Source organism: Dunckerocampus dactyliophorus, chromosome 10, assembly GCF_027744805.1.
Source record: "Dunckerocampus dactyliophorus isolate RoL2022-P2 chromosome 10, RoL_Ddac_1.1, whole genome shotgun sequence".
Taxonomy (NCBI): domain Eukaryota; kingdom Metazoa; phylum Chordata; class Actinopteri; order Syngnathiformes; family Syngnathidae; genus Dunckerocampus; species Dunckerocampus dactyliophorus.
The window spans coordinates 19,980,525-19,988,094 of NC_072828.1; the positions used below are offsets into that span (position 1 = coordinate 19,980,525).

Sequence of the window (7,570 nt, forward strand, 5' to 3'; positions counted from 1 at the left end):
AAAATGCCTGGGATTGAATGAGTTACCATGTAAACATGAATATTCTTATTGGCTTTGGATGCAAACAGGCCTTAAAAAGAATATGACCGTTAGCCGCAGTATTGTGTGCATGTACAGTAAATGTAGTTATTCAGAATCAGAATCAGCTTTATTCTCCATGTATGTTACCACACTAGGAACTTGACTGCCTCTGTTACAGTTATTCATGGCCAGTATTACAAAAAGAGACATTTCTCATTGATTTCCAGTATCGCCCAGCAGTCTCTCCTGAAAGTGAAAACAACACTCAATTCACTGAGGACACGCACCGAAATGAAACATTTGACCTTAAACATGCACTTTTTGTATTTAATTTTTGATGATAATCTCTATTTTATAAAACGATACAAAAACACACAAAGGAGAGAACCCTTAACACTTTGTTCCATTTTAATGAAAGAATTACACAAGGTTGCAAATTCACAATAACCCTTTTGGAAAAATTGTAATTATTATCGTTTGGCTTCTTTCAGCATTTACACAATAATAAATGTACTATCATTATGTAATACAAAAAGGATATTTTCCTTCAGTTACAAAACGCACTGCTTTCTCACTTTTCCACATAAACAAAATGTAGATTTTCTGTAAATTTGTCCATGAATTTTTCAAGCCTCTGAGCGTAAATATATGTGAAGGCTCTGAAAAAAGGAGAGGACGTTTGTAAGGAGTTTGACTCAAAAAAGTTACAGCAGATCTGAATTGTCAAAAAATGACCTCAATGTGAGAACGGTGCCTGAATGAATGGTACAGATCTGCTTCCCCCTTCCTAATCTACACACCAGCCAGTCAAAACAACCACCCTCCTGAGAGGAAAAAAAGGCAATTCTACAAATTAAAATGCTTAAATGACAGTCAATCAAGCTTGTAATTCCGTCTGGTATAATTAGAGCCTGGGAAAACTAATTACAGCGGAGAAACCTAACTCTCTGCTTACTCTCGTTCCTCTACTACAGCAACCCTCATCACCGTGATCAGGTGACAGCTATCAAACTTGCTGGGCTGCCACACACACGCATATGTACATTGTGTGGTTCCGCAAGCAGCTCGGCCAAAAAAGAGAGTGGAGATGAGGCTGAAGAGGAGAAAGCTAGAGCGTAAGTAATCAAGAAAAAGTGGCGACAACAACAGGTTGCGGTCTTAATCAGCGGCACAGACATGCCGACAGTTTGAGTTTGAAAATATACCTAGATGAGATAAAATAAGTTTTAAAAAAGATTATAACTTGGGCTATTTAAGCAGATGTAGAGAGACACTTAGCATATAGACTAACTGCTTTAAATGCATCCCCTTGATTGCTCCGAAAAGCTGTTTGCATTAAAAAAAAAAAAGTCTCTGATTAAGCCCGTGTTTACAGTCTTACCTCTCAATGACACAGCAAACTGACAATTAGCTATGCTTATAATTACTGTAACTGCTTGAATTGCAAAAGAACATAATTTTACCCAAAGTGATGACGGATAGAGTTCCGGACCACCAATCACTGGGGTACAAAGTACTTGGCGCCTGTCAGTTGATGACGGTGACATGTAGTAATAACACTAATGTCAATGTTCTGTCAAAATTAGCTGAATAAAACTGTTTCATTAAAAAAGCTATAGTGATGCAGTGCAGTTACACACCACCGCAAACACCCATCCATTCTTTTTGTACCACTTATCCCAGCTGACTTTGGGTTAGACAAAGAAACATTCACAGACACGTTCCCATATATTGACAATTCAGAGTCTCCAATACAAACAACCACAATAATAAGCATATTATGAAAGGAATACAGTGGAACCTCAGTTAGCGTCCGCTCCGGTTAGCGTGTTTTTCTGTCAACGTCATCAAATTATGCCACAATTTTGCCTCGGTTTGCATGCATTTTGCAGTTAGCGTACAATATGGACTGTCTTGTCGTGTTATTAATACACTGCATTAGGCCAACTGTGTTCTTCCCGCATTTCTTTTATCAAAAAACGTTTCTCCTTGTTAGCACTGTATTAGCTAGCAGAACAAAATGGCAAGCGGAATCGGAAGTAACGTCACCCGTCGATGTCATCAGCGGTTGACACTGTTTCCATCTGTTCATTGATCATATTACATTATCAATCATTAGTGGTGAGGACCTATACATTTTATACTTTAATTGCATCATAATAGGTGTGTGACACATATTTAGGGCTTAAACCTGGATCTAGCGAACAGCAGTGAGTCATGTGTCAAAAATAGACAATTTTAAGGGGGTATCAATTACCGTAATTTTCTTAAACTTTGAACCCTGCGGCTTATACAAAATACAGTGCTGCTGATGAGTCAGTGACGAAACGGTAGTTCTTTCTTTGGTACGAGCTATAAGGGAACTCACAAGGCGCTTGTCAAGCCATCGGAAATCACAAAAGGTCATTACTTAACAGTCTGACTCACGGTGTCATCTTAGATACAAGGCAAAAATCATCACACAGCAACTTAACACTCAAAAAGTAGCTAAGAAATATATAATAATATCCAAAAATATACAATAATGTCCTAAATACACCAAATACAATAATATTGCATAATGCATTTCTTCCCAGCAGAGCAGTTAATTAGCCAATGGCTGCCAACTGTTAGACTGTTAGTGAGTAATGACCTGCGATTTAAGCTCATTGTGAGTTTTTGTCACGCCCCTTGTGTGCCTGCGTGACACTTCATTTATGTTCCCTTTTTATGCCTTAGTTCCTGTTGTCAGGCTCTTATTTTGGTAGTTCTTCCTGTTTTGCCTGGTCTGTGTCTGCATGCTTTGCGTTTTGCCTTCATCACTCGCACCTGTTGCTAATTTGAGTTTTCCCTCTGTTTAGTTCAGGTGCGTTCTTCTTAGTTTGTCGTTGCATTGTTTGTTGAAGCTTGACATGCTACTGCAAACCTGTCTTTGTTGAATCCCTGCTGCTGCACTGCTGCAATTCTTATTAAAAGATACATTTTACCTGCAATTTGTTCCTGCTTTTTGCATCCTGGGATCGTCGCCACAACACCACAAGCCAAGACGTGACAGTTTTCTCAATACTCATGATTGGCTCTTGTCACATAAAGAGCTGCATGGTCCTCACGGACTCGTGTGCGCTACAATATGTCTTTTTATGACGTGGATGTGTGCTGCTTTTAGTCCTGTGCAGCTGTGTATGTACAAATGTTTCTCTCTAAATTTAGTGGGTGTGGCTTTAACACCGGCGCGTCTTATACACCAGAAATTACCATACTTGCAGTTTTCCGTAATTCGCTGGTGGTCCCTGAACGTAACTACCGTGACTATATTCTTCAGTTTGTTAATGAGGATAATGAAACAGAAATAATTATTCCACCATCTTTGCTGAATTTGAGTGGCAGGTAGCCAAGTGGAGCATGTTAGGTGCTTAACAGACATCACAAATTGGAGTCCATATTTCATTATCTTGTAGAAAGAAGCACATTGGAAGAAAAGTTTAGAAGCGCAAACACAAAACAATAAACTGGGAAATATCGAACCAGGGTTTGACAACACCGATTTATACTTTACAATTTTAGAATAGGAGCTGCACTTGTGTGCACTTGTGTGCATGCTGGTGTGCCTTCAGTAAACTGATAGGTGCGACTGGATGGCCAGCCAGCAGCCTGTTAAGTTGAATGCTGTGTAACATTTAACCCCTTTCACTCCCCTGCCATGACACAGTAATGTAAAGGTATCACCGAGAAGACACACTCATTACACCTCCACCACTTGTCCAAAAAGCAGGTTTCTTCAACTATATGTTGGGATCTAATGTGCCTGGGGCCAGATTCTGTCCTGGTTCCCTTGTGAAGTGAGTAACACAATACTTTGATGACTCTCTAATCTAACATTAAGAGTTGTGTTTAGTGTAGCAAAATGTTCAGTTTAGTAGTTTAGTTTTAGTATTTTAAATAATTCAGGGTTTTGAACAATTTGAACATACACTTTAGTGAGCTGATGTTGTACTGACACTGCTTATGACCGAGGTGTACCTTGTTTACTTGGTGTTTTTCCTGTCAACCATTCGCATCATATTCCCTGAGTGGGGAGAAAACAGTCAAATATTACTGTACATTCCCTTAAAATCACATTGTGAAAGTAGATGGGGGGCCCGTTTCCAAGGTGACCAGGGTCTCATTTTTCGCCAGCGGCCCATTCCCAACCTGTTACCAAATGAGCCAGTGCGGCACCACTAAAGCTTCAAAGAGCAGCAGCCTCAGAGCCGCCACGGGGGCCTCTCATGTCAGGAAACCCAATACGGTAGCCAGAGCTTCAAGATTTCAGGTAAAGCCACGAAGAAAGATGGACAGACACAGAGGTTGTACCGCAAAATTGATAAATAGATTTTCCCTTTTTTTTTGATCATTGATCTAACCAATTTATTGTCATCAGTGTCAACCTGCCGTGATGGGAGTGCATCCAATCATTTCACTTACTGGGACTTTTCAAAAGTTTGCGTAAAATTCACTTGATAGTTGGATGGAAACATTCAGTAACAAGTCCCTCTCATCCTTACCCCCTACTCATCTACCCGCATTTCTTGCTGTTTCTTCCCTTCTCTCTCATTTCGTTCATGCCTGGAGGTTGTAGAGCTTCAAAGTTTATTTCTACCCATGTTAACTGTTGGATGGGTGCTTGAAATGAAGACAGGGCAAAGGAGAGGGGTTATATGGTGGCACAGAATGATAGAAGGTAACCTTAGTTTACAGTATTTAAATAAAAAGTTTGAAGGAAATGAGCATCGTTAGATAAGCAGCAGTTTTTTACAGTTTTTTAGCCACCTAACTAAAGCCAACTTTAGATCAGGGTCCTTAATTATATTTGACCAAAATGTTTCTTGGCCAGATGGTATCGTTAAAAGAATAATAATAATAATTAAAACATATATTTATATATGTATATGTCGATTAAAGAGCTACAACAACTAACCGATGGATCAATGATTACTCAATTATGCAATTAATTGACAACTATTTTGGTATTTGATTAACCAATTTCTGAAGAAAAATGTAAATATCCTCTGATTTCAGCCTCTGAAATGTAAATGTGTTTTAATTTTCTTAAATTTTCTTTTACTATTTATACATATACGCTTTAACATTGAAAAATAGAGGTCAACGTTTTTGCCTCTTTTCCGATATGCTGTGGACCAAAGCACTAACTGTTTGTGTTTGCTTCATATTGATTTTGTCCGTTTATGGGCTAACCGATTCAAAACAAGCCTCAGATTATTTAAGGCTTAAAACAATCGTTAGTTGCCGCCCTAATATATTGTATTTTTTCTCCTTTGTCAGTGTTAACAGCTTCATATTGACTGTACTGCAGCAAGCCAATAAAGTACAGATTATTGCACTGGTCCAAATTTTAAAAAATAGAACTGTTCCACCCATAATTGGGGATTTGGGGGACGATTTGCAAGTTGTGTCGTCTGACAGTGCCTCCGCATGTTATATTCATTCGAAACAGTGTTTACTTTGGAACAATGTAGTCAAATTTTCAGTGTTTACTACTCTACCTTTAGTCTGTCTTTTAGTTTGTCTACTTTTACTTGTTTAAATACAAACCATCTTCTTCTACTACTGCTTCATTGTAACTTATACACTTCGCTGTTGCCCCCTGCATAGCAGAGGAAGTACTGCATAAACGAGCATTTCTCTCGTTGACTGAATGGTTTAAATTATTTGGGTAATGTTTGGCGGGCCGAATTAAAAGCCTTGTGGATTGTAGAGCACTGCTTTAATGTTAGGTGATACTACAGTATTTTATATATTGACTTTATATATTGCAGCCTGACTCTGAGTTTGAGTGTGATTTGTGTGTGCGTATGTACATGCACTGAATCAACAGCTGGTAAATAGAGGAAGATTCTCTTGCACTCTCCCCTTCAGCCTATTCTTTCCTAACGGATTTTATGTTTTTAGGTCATACACCAGAGAAGGGCATCAGATTTGCTCAAGTTTGGGTGGACCGCAAAAAAAACCCTAAGCCTGATCAGGTAACTGACACACTTCCAGTCTCCTTTATTCATCTCAACTTGTCCCTGTGGTTTTCTCGCCACTTCAGCCAGGCCTGGATGCAATCATCTGCCTGCCTTGTATCCACCTCACCGTCTGTTGATTCATCTGTCTGTCTGTCTGTCTGTCTGTCTGTCTGTCTTTTGCCTGTCTGTCTGTCTCGGCCTGTGCTCTCTCACCAGGGTTTGATTACAGCCCTCAATTGACGCCCTGTAAGACGAGTAAAAGCCACCGATTCTCTAGAGGCTCCAGGGAGGGGAGAGGGGGTGCGCGGCCAGGTTTCGTACCTGGGAGGGAGCAGTGCTCTGGGATTAGGAGTGGCCGAGAGGCCTCTGGGCATGATGGAGGGACGGATGGGTGGATCCACTGACTGATGATTGTGTATCCCTGGGGCTACAAAGACATAGATCACAGCAGGTAAAGAGAGACAGGGAGTGACACTCCTGAATTGAGTTACCTTCATGGTGAAGAATAACTAGTATAAAATTATTTTTATTCTGATATTCTGGGTTTGCGCTGCAGTAGGTGTCTTCTTTCTAATTTGGATAATTTTCTGTGCATTCAGCTAAGTAACATCAGTCCTACCTACAGCCACTTACTTGTCAGAGTGAATCTTTGCTGGGTAAAGACAGACAGATACAAACAATAACAAAAGCACAGCATTGATGATGAAGTAAAGAAATTAGATATGAAAATTAAATATATGGCTGCACCTTGGAATTGTGGTTGGCATGTTGGACTCACAGTCAGAAAAAGGAGGGTTAGAATCTCCATTTGGGCATGTCTGTGTGGAGTTTGCATGTTATCCCTGAGTGTGCATGGATTTTTTTCCCAGGTACTTCAGCTTCCTCCCATGTTCCATAAACATGCATGTTAGGTTACTTGGAGACTTTAAATTATCCATAGGTGTGAATGTGAGTGTGAATGGTTGTATATGTGCCCTGCAATTGATTGGCGACCAGTCCAGGGTGTACTCCGCCTCTTGGCTGAAGTCAACTGGGGTAGGCTAACCCATGACCCTAATGAGGACAAGCAGTAAAAAAAATGGGTAGATTGAATTAATACATTCACATTTGTACAGTGAGTACATTTGGAGGGAAAACAACAAAAACAACTCTGACATTGGTTGTGGATGTAATACAGTGGAACCCCAGTTTTCATTATTAATCCGTTCCAAAAGGTCAGACAAGGAAAAAAAAAACTGACACAATTTTTCCGCTAAGAAATAATGCAAATCCAATTAATCCGTTCTAGACAATCAAAAATATTAACAAAAAAATACATTTTGTAGAGAATAATTAAGAGTTTTATATGCAGAAAACTATGCAAAATCAAGGTAAATGATGAATGGATGGAACTTACTGTTGACGCAGACTTGCTGTAAACATTCTATTGAGATTGAATTCAATCGTGTTTCTCATCTTCTTTATCAAATTGCCGGCACTCTCAACTTTCTCTGGCGTCATGGCGGGTTATTTAGCAGTCACAATCAATAAACTAGAGAAGCGCTTGGCGAGCGCAGACCTCT

At 39.6% G+C, this 7,570-nt stretch overlaps 1 long non-coding RNA gene across 1 annotated transcript; it reads right to left on the reverse strand.

The window, feature by feature from the left end:
* Window positions 1-209: 209 nt before the first annotated feature.
* LOC129189228 (uncharacterized) lies at window positions 210-6,870 on the reverse strand. Its single transcript, XR_008572767.1, has 5 exons — window positions 6,756-6,870; window positions 6,642-6,660; window positions 6,330-6,435; window positions 4,021-4,066; window positions 210-267 (listed from the first exon to the last, which is right to left on the reverse strand). It is a non-coding gene; the product is annotated as an uncharacterized LOC129189228 (long non-coding RNA).
* Window positions 6,871-7,570: the final 700 nt, after the last annotated feature.